Raw genomic sequence first — 13,541 nt, forward strand, 5'->3', positions numbered from 1 at the left:
ATGTAATCCCAGTGACAAAGGAGGCTGAGGCAGGAGAATGGCAAGTTCAAGGCTAGCCTGGGAAACTTAGCCAGACCTTTCTCAAAATAATAAGTAGAAAGAGGGGCTGGGGTTGTAGCTCAGTGGTAGAGCACTTGCCTAGCACGTGTGAGGTACTGGGTTTGATTCTCAACACCACATATAAATAAATAAAGGTTCATAAACAACTAAAAAAAAAAAAGTAGAAAGGGCTGAGGATGTAGCTCAGTAATAAAGCAACTCTGGGTTCAATCCCCAGTAGCACCCCCCTCCAAAAAAAAAGTATATATCTATATAAATATAGATAAATATAAATATATATATAGATGGATGAATAGATAGATATGATAAAAGTTACCCTAAGTTAACTGAATCTTTAGTGAGGGAGGTTCTGGGCAGGTCATATCTAAAGGCTTAGGACATCTTGCTGTGAGTTCACCTTAACCATCACCTAGGGCTAGGTGCAGTCCAGTCCAGCTAAAATGAAAAATGAATCACACAGGGAATTTACCATTGTCTCTATCTGAAAAGGAACAAAACATACAAGAGGAATTGATGTTAAAATGTAATAATTTAACCCAAAACATCCACATATTATCATTTCAATCTGCAATGTTAGAAAAAACAGACATTTTTGGCAACACTGGGGATGGAACACAAGGCCTCACACATACTAGGCCAGTGCTCTACCACTGATTTACTCTCCCAGCCAGAGACATTTGATCTTCACTTTTAAGCATTTCATCCTTCAAACTGGGAGTGAATCATATACTCACTACATATCTCAATGAGGACCAGCAACAGCTCCACAGCCACATGTGGCTTAGGGCTGTCCCAGAGCACAGGCCTAGAGCTCAGCCAGGTCAAAGAGCCTTCCACACTGACACAGAGCCCAGGAGACCAGGGCTTCCCGTGTAACTTCTTGTTCTGTTTTTTCATTCACTGACTTTTCTTTAGTTAACAATTATTAATTACAATCAATATTCCCTTGTGTCTAACCTACTATTTGTTATTCTCAATGAGTTAAATGTATTTGCATGAGGTATTTCTATGGTTATTAGAAAGAATTTCCAGGGCGTCAGGCATGGGGCCACCTGCAGGAAGACCAGGAAGACCCGAACAGGGAAAGGCATGAAGATTAGTGGAATGAGCTTGTTCAAAATTTTTGCCTTCCATATAGGAATATTTAGGTATTCATCTCTATTCATGATACATGAGGTAGTATATCATGAAACTGCCTTGATTTCATTAGGTCTGGACTCAAAATTATTAACCAAGACAGACTCGGAACTTGACATTTACCAAGTCTCTACTACTTAATGGTATTCATACCATCATGAAGAATGGTAATAAATCTATGGGTCAGCTCATTCACGGGGTGAGATCTCCTACACTCAGTACAGAGGAAAATGTGAGATTATTACTGCAACCTCTCATTCAATGCTGTAGGCTAGGGGCAGGCAGCAATGCAAAGACAAGCTACTGTTGGTCATACAGCTCTGTAGGTCTGTACTGGCTTCTTTATCAGCCTCTGCTGTCTGACTAGGACTGGAACAGGGCTGCAGTCACAAGGGGTTTTAAGAGTATAGCTTGTTTTTGACTCTGATTTTGGCTGATGTTTTTGAAGAGACTCTCCACCTTACTCCCCCTGTCCAAGAACTGGCCCAATCCTTGTTAAGCCACTTTGAAAGTACTGGCCATAAAGAGGATACCCATGAGATCAATACTAATCTCTGGAACTTTCACTTGAGGCCCCATGCTTCTTTAGAGTGTAGTAAGTGGGAGAAGAAAATAAACTATCTACTTGCATCCATTATAGATGGATAGTTCAACAACTGAGAAAGATGTATACACCAGTAAAACCATCATCACAACAAAGATGCACAAGCTTTTCTTAGTGCCCCTTACACCCCTGCCCTATACAATCAACGATCTACTCTCAGTCACTATGACTGAGAGTCACTTACATTTCTAAAACACTATATAAATGAACTTAACAGTATGTACTCAGATGTGTTTAGCATCTTTCATGCAGCATGATTTTGAAATTCGTCCATGCCGTTACGTAAGTAGTTCCATAGTTTGGTATGTAGTATTTCATTGTATAGATGTAACACAACTTATTTATCCATTCAACTACTGATGAGCATTTGGGTTGTTACAATTTGGGGGCTATTACAAATAAATCTGCTATCAATGTTTATGCACAAGTTTTTTTTAATACACATTTGCATTTCTCCTGGATAAATACATGGGAAAATGACCAAGACATATGGTAGCTATATGTCTAACTTGAGTTGTAATAAAATTCCAGTCACTGCACATCTTCATCAACACTTGGTATTCAGACTTTCAAATTTTAGCCTTTGTAATGAGTATGTAGTAGAGTTTCACTGTGGTTTTAATTTGTATTTTCCCTGATGACAAATGATGTTGATTATCTTTTCAAATGTTTACAGGCCCTTCCTACATATGCTCAAATTTTTTGCCCATTTTTAAAAGTTTTGTCTTTTTAAAAAAAATATTATAAGTTGTAGATGGACATACTACCTTTCTTTTACTTACTTATTTTTAGGTGGTGCTAAGGATCAAACCCAGTGCCTCACAGGTGCTAGGCAAGTGCTCTATCACTGAGCCACAACTCCAGTCCTTGTCTTTTTATTATTGAATTGCAGAAGCTTTCTATATATTCCAGATGCAAATCTACTATGTTGGGAATATCTTTCTCACTCTATAGACTGAATTTTTGTCTTAATGATGTCTTTTGAAGAGCAATGATTTTTAACTTTGGAAAAGTCTAGTTTATAAATTTTAAAAGTTCTAAGAAATACTTTGACTTTCTCAGCATTGCAGATTCTTATGCTTTTTTTTCTGAAAGTTTTATAGTTATATGTTTTATATCTAAGGCTATTATCCATTTTGATTAAATTCTTATGAATGGTGTAAGAGTAGTTAATTTTTATCCATTAAGATATCCAATTGTGTCAGCATCATTTATAGAAAAAACAAAAAATGAAACAAAATAAAAATCCCTTTTTTCTTTATTAAATTTTCTTGGTTTTGTTGAAAATCAATTATAATGAGTATAATAGACCTGTGTCTATTTCTGGATTCGATTCCATGATCTGTATGTCCTATGCTTCTGCCAATCCCATACTATCATGACTATTGAAACTTTAATCTTCTCCACTAAAGTCTAGTTCAAAGTCTTGAGTAGTGTAAGTCTTGAAGTTGGGAAGTTTTTATATTTTAGGTCCTTTGCTCTGCCACATAAAATTCGAATACTTGGCAAAGACACTAAGAAAAACTACAGGCCAATATTCCAATATCTAACATAAATGCAAATATTCTTGCAAAAATGTTGTCATATTACATTCAGTAAAAAGGTAACTTATCAACACCAAGTAGGATATTGCAAACATGCACATTTGGTTTAATATTAGAGAATCAGTGTGATCCACCAGAGCAACAAAAAAGAAAGTAAAACCATTTAATCATCTCATTAGAAGGGTAGACATTTCAAAAAATCCAGCAGCTATTTGTAACAACAATGACAAAAATTCACCAAATTAGGAATAAAAGGAAACTTTCTGAATTTGCTAAAGGATCTCTGTGTAAAATCCACAATTAACATCAACATTTAATGTAAAACAACAACAACAACCTTGTCTCTAAAATTTTCTATAAAGCATGGATGTCCACTTTCAATTTCAACTGAAGGTCCTAGCTAGTGTGATAAGGAGAGAGAGAGAATAAAAGTATACAGATTGGGGAAAAATGATCTTTACTGACCTTGGACATGACCCTTTTTTTAATAGAAAATCCTAATCAATCTATAAAAAAGTTACCGGAACTACTAATATCCTATAATAATGTAACAAAGACACAAGATTCAGAGTCAAGATGCAAAAATAAATAAATAAATAAATAAATAAATAAATAAATATCAAAGTTTTTTTCCTGCACGCTAACATTAAACACTTGGTAATTGAAATTTTAAATGTGATTTCATTTACAGTAGCATTCAGAAATATAAAATACTTAGGGGTTGGGATTAGGGTTGTAGCTTAGTGGTAGACTCCCTTGCTTGGCATAAATAAGGCCCTGGATTTCATCCCCAGCACTGCAAAAAAGTAAAAAGAAAAAGAAAAAAATTTTTTTAAGTAAAAACAAAGACTTAGGGATAAATTTAACAAAATATGTGTATTTAAAACTAAAAAACATTGCTGAGCAAATTAAAGATCTAATCTAGATATAATGGTGCCTGCCTGTAATCCCAGCAATTTGGGAGGTTGAGGCAGTAGGATGGCGAGTTCGAGGCCAGCCTAAGCAACTTAGCAAGACCCTGTCTCAAAGTAAAAGACAGGCTGGGGATGTAGATCAGTGATACACTGCCCCTGAGTTCAATCCCCAGCACGGCAAAAATTAAATAATTTATAAATAAATAAAACAGAATCTAAGTAAATGGGTATTACTATGATTTCTTACTTGTTTGATAGAATTCACCAGTGAAGTCATGTGAGTCCACAGTTTTCTTTGTAGGAGGACTTTAATCATGAATTTCATTTATTGTGTGTGTTTATGTGTTTAAAATAGAATTTATTTTTGCTTTGGATGTGGATATGACGTATAGGACGGGGTTGCTTTGGAGTATTACAGAATTATGTAGCAAAGTACAGTTATAGTTTTTCTGTCTTGTTTTATTTGTGGATTATATTTGTATGTTATGATGAAATCTGTTGTTACGTATTTGTATATGCACACAATATGACAATTTGGCCAATATCACTCCTTACACTTCCCCACCTTGCTACCCTCCTCCCCTCCCTTTAATTTTCGTGAGAGCCACCTTGCTCCTTCTTTTCCTTTTTCCTCTCTAGCTTCCACAAATGAGAGAAAACATATGACCCTTAACCTTCTGAGTTTGGCTTATGTTGCTTAACCTAATGGCCTCAAGTTCCACCCATTTTCCTGCAAATGACATAATTTATTTTTCTTGAATTTCATTTAATAGAAATTAAGCTATTTAGACTTTCCCATTTTTTTTGTGTGTGTGTCAGTTTTGGTGTAGTTTTGTCTTTCAAGAAAGTGTCTATTTCACCGAAGTAGTCAAATTATTGGATAATAAGTTAATTGTTTATAATTCCCTTATAATCTTAATGTCTATCTATAGGTTCCAGAGTGATGTTCCTTCTTTTACTCCTGAAATTGGTCATTTCTTTCTTCCTGATTTTTTCCTTTGTTCTTCCTTTTCCATTCCTTTCTTTCATTTAGTTTAACTAGATGTTTATCAATTTTATTGATCTTTTCAAAGAACTAGCTTTTGGTTTCATCTACATTATCACTGGTTTTTTATTATTCGTCTATTCTTTTATTTCCTTTCTCTTGACTTACCTTGGGGTTTAAATTTACTAGAAAATTAATTTTCTAGCTTCCCAAGAAAGTTTAATTAATTAATTTATTTAATATTTTTTGATTCATTGTACACAAATGGGGTACAACTTTCATTTCTCTGGTTGTACACAAAGTAGAGTCACACTGTGTAATCATACATGTACATAGAATAATGATGTTTAGATAATTTATTTTTGAGTTTTCTCCTTTTCTAAAATAAACACTTAGGACTGGAGATATAGCTCAGTTGGTAGAGTGCTTGCCTCACAAGCACAAGGTCTTGGGTTCAATCCCCAGCACCACTAGAAAAATAAAAATAAAAAATAAACACTTAAAACTTCACATTTCCCTGTACACACTACTTTACCAGATCCTCACAATTTGTTATTTTTAGGTATACATGACAGTATATTTTGACATATTATACATGCATACTATACATACATTAAGGATCCCTTTCTTGTGGTTGTACATGATATGGGGTTTCACTGGTTTATGAGTTCATATACGAACATAGGAAAGTTATGTCTGATTCATTCTTCTGTCTTCCTCACAATCTTTTTACATTGCACTTTTACTCTTCGGATCCAAGACTTTATAATTTCCTTTGTGATTTCTTCATTGATTTATGAATTGCTTCGTAGTAGTTATCCAGTTATTTGTGCCTTTTAATGATTTTTTTTTTTCTCAATTTCTTTGTGGTCAGAGAACATATTCACAGTAAGACTTCAGTGTTTGAAAATTTGTTGAAACTTGTTCTATATCCAAACAGATGGCTGTCTTTGTGACCTTTATTTGTGCACTTGAAAATACTGGGTATACTGTAGTTATTGTGATGTTTCATGTGTTTCAATTAGGTTAAAATGGTTCACAATGCTGATCAAGTCTTTTTATATTCTTACTGATATTTTTTTTTTATCAACTGTAATTTGCTTATTCCTCCTTCAGCTCTTGCTTTATATAGCTTTGCTTTACACAATCTGAAGCTTTGTTGTTAAGCACATACTTACTACTTCACCTAATGTACTGACCCTTTTATTGTGAAGTGTCCCTCTTAGGCTTGACTACTCCTCCTCACCTTGAAGAGCACTGTCTCGTATTAACATTACCTACATCTGATTGTGTTTGCATGGTTTACCTTTTTCCAGTCTTTCACTTTCAGTCTATATGCATCCTCGTATTCAAAATTAATCTTATGTAGAGAGTACATATGTGGACCTTGTTTTATTAGTCAGACAATCTCTTCCTTTTGATTGGGGTGATGAACCCTTTACAATTAATGTAATTATTTAGGTCTGCCATTCCTATTTGTCTCACCAGATTTTCTATACCTTTGTTCCTCCTTCCCTGCCTTCTTTTGTATTAATTTCTTTTTAGTAATCCATTTTAATTCCACACTGCCACTTAACTCTACCTCTTTGCATTGTAACTGAGTGGTTGTTCTAAATATTACAATGTATATTCTTAAAACAGTCTACTTAAATGATAATCATGAATTATACTGGACTATAAGAACTTGGCAAAAAAATTTTTTAAAGAAGGTAGGAACTTTGCAATAGTATATTTCCAGTTAACTGCCCCCATCCACAGTGTTGTACAGTCCCTCTATATGTGCGATAAATTTATCAATACAGTGTTATTTTAAATATTAATGTGTCTTTTACAGAAATTAAGAGAAGTTGTCTTTCATACTTACTGATAGCTACCATTTCTAGTGTTTTTTTCATTCCTTCCTATATACCCTTTAGCATTTTTTTAATGCAGGTGCCCTGGTGACAAATTTTCTGATTTTTCTTCCTCTGAAAATGTCTTTACTCACTTTCATTTCTAAAGGACAGTTTTGTTGAATACAGACTTTTCAGTGGAGAGTCTGGGGTCCTGGCTTAGTGGTAGAGCACTTGCCTGGCATGTGTGAGGCACTGGGTTCTATTCTTAGCATCACATATAAATAAGTAAACAAAATAAAGATCCATCAACAACTAATAAAAACTTTTAAAAGAATTTTCAGTGGACTTTTTTTTTTTCAGCACTTAGAACATCAAAAGACATTTGTTAATCTCATGTTCATCACCGTGTATGTAACTGTGTTAATCCATTTCCAACACTGCGAAAAAATACCTGAAGTAATCAACTTGTAAACAGGGGGAGAGGGTTATTTGGGCTTAAGGTTTCAGATGTTTCAGTTCCTGGTTGCTTGACACTGCGACAGCACAGTACATCATAACAAGAGCCAGGGGAGGAGGCCTCTCACCTCCTGGCAGTCAGGAGGTAGGGACTGGATCTAATGTCCCCTCTTCGAGTACATGCCCCCAATGACCTAACTTCATTCCACTTCCTTCCTAAAGGTTCTACCACCTCCCAGTAGTGCCACAGGCTGGCACCCAGTCTTCAGCACACAGACCTTTGGGGGAACCCTATCCAAACTGAAGCAGTGACACATCACTTCTTCTGGCTGCTTTCAAGATTTTTTGTTTATCTCTGGCTTTCATCAGTTGAAATATGATATTCTAGGAGTGGTTTTCTCTATGTTCATTATACTCTGAGTTTAATAAGCTTCTTAAATCTACATAAATGTTTTTCACCACATTTGAGAAACTTTCAGTCATTGTTGCCACAAACATTTTTCTGTCTCCTTTCTCTCTCTGCTTCTGGGATTCAAATTTCATATATTTGAACAGTTGATATTGTCCCACAGGTCTCTGAAAACAATTTTTTTTTTCCTTACCCCTCCCCCCTTTTTTTTTCTAGTGCTGGAAATTGAACCCAGGGCTCTGTACATGCTAGGCAAGTACAACCTGTTTATTTCTCTTAATGTTCTGTTTATTTTTGAATTGGATACTTTCTACTGATCTATATTTAAGTCCACTGGTTCTTTCTATTGCTATGTCTAATCTTATATTGAGCATATCTAGTCAATTTTTATAGTTTCCATTTCTCTGTTAAGTTTTTCGAATTATGTATTCACTAATGCTGCATTTTCTTTTAATTCTTCTGGTACAGTTTCTTTTCATTCCTGAGCATATTTTCATAGGTTTTTAAAAACCATGGTTAAGGGGGAAAATCCCACGTGACAAAATTTGCCCTCTTAACCATTTCATGGTAGCTCTTAATTCATTGTCTCCTAAAGTCAATGTCTGATCCACTTGGAGTCTGTTCCTAAAGACTGACTTTTTCTTGAGTAAGGATCACAACTTTCCTTTTTCTTTGCATGTGCTGTAATGAAAGGTGAAAACTGGACATTGCAGATAATACACTGCAGCAACATTGTATTGTTGGGCTCTGAGATTAGTTACTTGTTTTTTTTTTTTCTTTGCGGTGCTGGGGATTGAACCCAGGGCTTTGTGCTTGTGAGGCAAGCATTCTACCAACTAAGCCATCTCCCCAGCCATTATTTGGTTATTATAGGCAGTAACTTGACTAGAATCAAACTGCACACATAGAAACCAATATCTCTGCTGTGTGGCTTTGTACTTATTCAACTTGGGATCCTGTGCCTATGCAATCTGGTGATGAGAAAAGGACATGAAGAGAGCTGGAGTTCATCTTTTCTCTAATTTTGTGCTTGTACGGATTCTTCTTGATTTCCCACTGTTTTCTGTTGCTCCGTCTTCTGAAATTGAGGCCTTAGGGTTCAGCTTTATGCCACCAAAGCTGCATATGGTTGATGCACCTGGCTACAAAAACTACAAACCTGGAAGCCTAATCCCACAGTTTCATCTTTCAAGCATATACTTCTCTCTGGTCTTTGCCTGCTTTTTCACCAGGTGCCCCCGTCTCAACACATGCATAGCATAAGCTGTTACCAGGGATCTGGAAGAGTTTATGCTTAAGAATTTTGACCTTACTGTGGCCATTTTCTCACTGTATAGATTTCTCCCTTTAAATTTCCTGCAGCCTTTCTGGTTCTCAACTCTGGTTTCTGGTATGTTTAGCCAGGAAGGCTGAAGTTTTTTCTTTCTCATTCCATTTTCTGCAGCTATAGGATTCAGACAAGGCTCTTGGGCTAGAAATTCACAGCTCTCAATTTTTACATTTTCCCACTAAGTTTTTGAGATCACACCTCTCAGTCAGGCGTGGTGGCACATGTCTGTAATTCCAGAGACTCAAGAGGCTGAGGAAGGAGGATGGCAAGTTCAAGGCCAGCCTCAGCAATTTAAGAAGGACCTCAGCAACTTAGTGAGATCCTGTTTCAAAATAAAAAAGGCTGTGGATGTGACTCAATAAACTCCCCTGCATTCAATCCTGGAAAAAAAAAAAAAAAAAACAAAAACAAACAACAACAAAAAAAAAAACCACAAAGGAAAAATCTCTCTCTTGCAATGTCTTATCTACTTTTGAACACTTTACAATACCTTTAAATATTTAATTTTTAAATCAGTTTTTATATGCCAAAACATCACACTGTTCACGTTAAATATATATAATTTTTGTCAACCATTTCTCAGTAAATTTAAAAAGTATTGATTATTGTGGGCTGGGGACATAGCTCAGTTGGTAGAGTGCTTGCTTCGCAAACACAAGGCCCTGGGTTCAATCCTCAGCACCGCAAAAACAAACAAACAAACAAACAACAAAAAAGTATTCATTATGGATAAAAAGAAATAGGATTAATATGACTGAGGCATTAAATTTTAATTTTATTAAATCTCAAATTTTTTTTCCATATTTTTACTGGTGCATTATAGTTGCACATAATGCAAATCAGTTTTTATAATTTTTATACAAAAAAGGTTCCTTAACTCCACAACTTAACCAACCCCTCTACCTTAGTGTGAAAATGCTTCTGCACGTGGTTGCTGCACAAGAAAGAGTACAAAACCAATCAGATATTTAGGTGTCAGCTCTCAAATATCTGAATGTTTAGCATAGTGCATGGCACCTAGTAGGTATTCAATAAACATGTGCTGAGAAGATGACTGAGAACACAGCCTGAGTTTACTTCTCATTCCACCAGTTATTTACTATCGTGTGATTACAGGCATCGTCCTTAATCTCTGGGCAAAACTAACTTGGATGAAACAGTTTTATAATACAAGATTCCTAGAGTAATTTCACATGTGAGATATCCTAAGGAAAAGTATAAGAGATGTATTTAGATTGTCAGACGTGGAGGCACACGCTTGTGATCCCAGGTACTTGGGAAGCTAAGGTAGGATGACTGCAAGTTCAAGGCCAGCCTGGCCTTGTAGCAAGATCCTGTCTCAAAATAAAAAAAAATTAAAAGGGCTGGAGATGTAATTCAGTGATGAAAGAAAGAGAGAGAGAGAGAGAGAGAGAGAGAGAGAGAGAGAGAGAGAGAGAGAGAGAGAGAGAGAAAGAAAGAAAAGAAGGAAGGAAGGAAGACAGATGTTCACATATAATTTGTAATAGTAAGAAACTGAAAACAATTTCATGGCCCAAAAACAGAGGAACTGCTAAATGAATTCTGACAGGTGACAGACTATATAAATGCTATTAAAGCATTTTAGAATAATGTTTTTATGGTATGAGGAAATCCTCCATATACAAATGTTGAGGAGGAAAGAATTCAGAATACAAAAGTTGACCTTAGCTTACCACTTAGTAACCATGTCATCTGTCCTGGCCAAATTAACCTGTGATCCAAATTTTTCATCTGTAAAGAAGAGAAAACAATAGACTCTTCCTCACAGGTTTGCTGGGAGAATTTTATACAGTAATCATTTAGTAATTGGTTGAAATATTAATTTAACTTTTAGAGTGAGTAATCATGTTAGCCAAAAAGCCATAAAAATTATGCTATTATATTAAATATATACTAGTTTACTTTGTTGAATGTGATAATAGTGTGATGACTATGGTTTTAACTCTTGTTTTTTTATTATTTATCTTTTTTTTTTTTCTTTCTGCCGTGCTGGGGATTGAACCCGGGGCCTTGTGCTTGCAAGGCAAGCACTCTACTGACTTGAGTTATCTCCCCAGCCCTGTATTGTTTATCTTTTAGAGATATAGTTAAATATTTATGAGTGATAAATGATATGATGCCTGGCATTTGTTTTTCGTAAATACCTTATTATACCTTCAATTTAATTCTCAAAAATATCCCAATCTTTTAGTCAGCTTTTTCACTGCTGTGACTAAAAAGACTTGACAAGAACAACTGTAGAGGAGGAAAAGTTTATTTGACGACTCATGGTTGCAGAAGTCATAGACAGCCAGCTCCATTCCCTGGGGCTTGAGGTGAGGCAGAACATCATGGAAGGAGAGTGTGGAAGCAGTTCACACCATGATGGGAAAGCAAAGAGAAAGACTCCACTCACCAGATACAGAATGTACACCCCAGAGGCACGCCTCCAATGCCCCACCTCCTCTAGCCACTTTCTACCTACCTTCAGTTACCACTCAGTTAATCCCACCAGGGGATTAATTGGGTTAACGCTCTCGTAACCTAATCATTTCTTCTCTGAACTTTCCTGCATTCTCTCACATGCCAGTTTTGAGGGGGCACCTCACAGACAGCCAGGTGTGATGGCACATGCTTGTGATCCCAGCAACTTGGGAGGCTGAGACAGGAGGATAGCAAGTTTGAGACCAGCTTCAGCAATTTAGCGAGACTCTGTCTCAAAATAAAAAAAATTTTAAAAAGTACTGGGGACATGGCCAAATGGTTAAGTACCCTGAGTTCAATCTGTAGAACAACAAAAACTCCCACAGACAGAGGAAACAAGAAAAGAAAGTGCAGTGATAAATGTTAAAGTGAGGTGATGCATGGCATTTTACTATGCTGTTTTGCTTTCTAAAATTCTCCAGAACAAGAAAAGTAGCCAAAACCAAAAAAGAAGTTACATACATAACTAAATAACAGTAAACGCATTCTGGGTAGTGGATTCAGAGATGAAATTTCCTATGTGAGACTGTCATATTTCACTGCGTCAGGAGAATCTCTTTTTCAAGTCCTCTGGACACAACTGGGAAGCTTCTAGCTCCAACTCAGACACTTGCTGTCTGGTCTAATTCTGAACATGTCACCCTTTTAGGTCTCAGGTAATTCAACAGTGGAAAGACTGGGTTAGATTAGGTAATCCCTAGGACCTCATGGAGACATACCAGGATTCCCAGGATGATACTGACACAAACAGGAATTCGGAAAAGTGAGACCTCAGCCTGTGCTGGACTCAATGGCTGGAGAGGATGGTGGACGCGGGACGCATGGGAGGGGGAGCTGTGGCTGTCTGGGGGAGTACACTCATGTTGGGGTAACTGCATGAATAAAGACAGTGCAGGAGAAAGTTACACAGCTTAGTGGCAGGTGGTGTGTGAAAGCCAGACCCAAGTGAAGCAGGAGGGCTAGACTACGAGAAATAATGACGTTCGATTAATAAGCAGAGATCAGATCAGAGGAGGAAGAAGGGTGCGATGGTTACTAAGGAGTGGCCGACAGTTGCATTTGGAAAAAGTTTATTGAAGAATTAGTGGGTCAGGGGACTATTTAGAAGAATCCAGGCCTATAGCAGGGTTCCTGCAGCAAGAAGACAGAATTAAAAGTCACTTGGAAAACAACAGTAGGTATTAGGGAAAGTACCATCAAAATAGTGACTGAAGTGAAGACTAGAGCCTAAGACAAATCCAAGACAAAGACCTCACACTTTCTGTTAAGAACTCCTCCCAGACTTTCTTGTGCCAGAGAAAGGATGAGGGAGAGAATAAGAGGTGGGGAGAAGGAGAAGCCCAGAAAGAGACAGAAAAAGAAGGTGCACCTTCCTGTCTAGGAGAATTATGAAACTACCAAGGAAATTCTGAAAGAACAGGGTCAGCTGTCTCTGCTGCCACACTAGGGATCTCAAACACTATGGCCTATGGCAGATTAGAAGCAACCACACCAAGATTCCAGCTACAGGGTGAGGCCTCTTACCTGAACATTTCTAGCCTAAAACACCAGAAAAAAATGGAAACACCAAAACAGCAGAGTTCAAAGAAGTCATTTGGCATGGAGACAGAAAGGAAAGGTGACAGAACCACATGCAGTGTCCCTGAGGTCTCCTCTAATTCACTTTGAGGCTGACAGCTGGCACAGAGTCCAATTTGTTCCACTGCTCAGCCACATTCTTGGGCCTCCTAGATGCCAATGCCACCAGTTTTACAACAGCTCTCTTACTGAATAAAAGCTTTTG

The 13,541-nt window shown here is 36.8% G+C and overlaps 1 protein-coding gene across 3 annotated transcripts in view; it reads right to left on the bottom strand.

The window, feature by feature from the left end:
- The window catches only part of LATS2 (large tumor suppressor kinase 2), a 76,222-nt gene that overhangs the window by 38,948 nt on the left and 23,733 nt on the right, over positions 1–13,541 (bottom strand). The window contains exon 1 of one of the 3 annotated variants that reach the window (XM_079138834.1): positions 10,969–11,010. The exons of the other annotated variants lie outside the window; for them this stretch is intronic. The gene's annotated coding sequence lies outside the window, so the exon portion shown is untranslated. Of the gene's footprint in view, positions 1–10,968; positions 11,011–13,541 lie in introns of those variants that run through there. 3 annotated transcript variants of the gene reach the window in all.

Source organism: Sciurus vulgaris (assembly GCF_902686455.1).
Source record: "Sciurus vulgaris genome assembly, chromosome: 4".
Classification (NCBI taxonomy): Eukaryota; Metazoa; Chordata; class Mammalia; order Rodentia; family Sciuridae; genus Sciurus; species Sciurus vulgaris.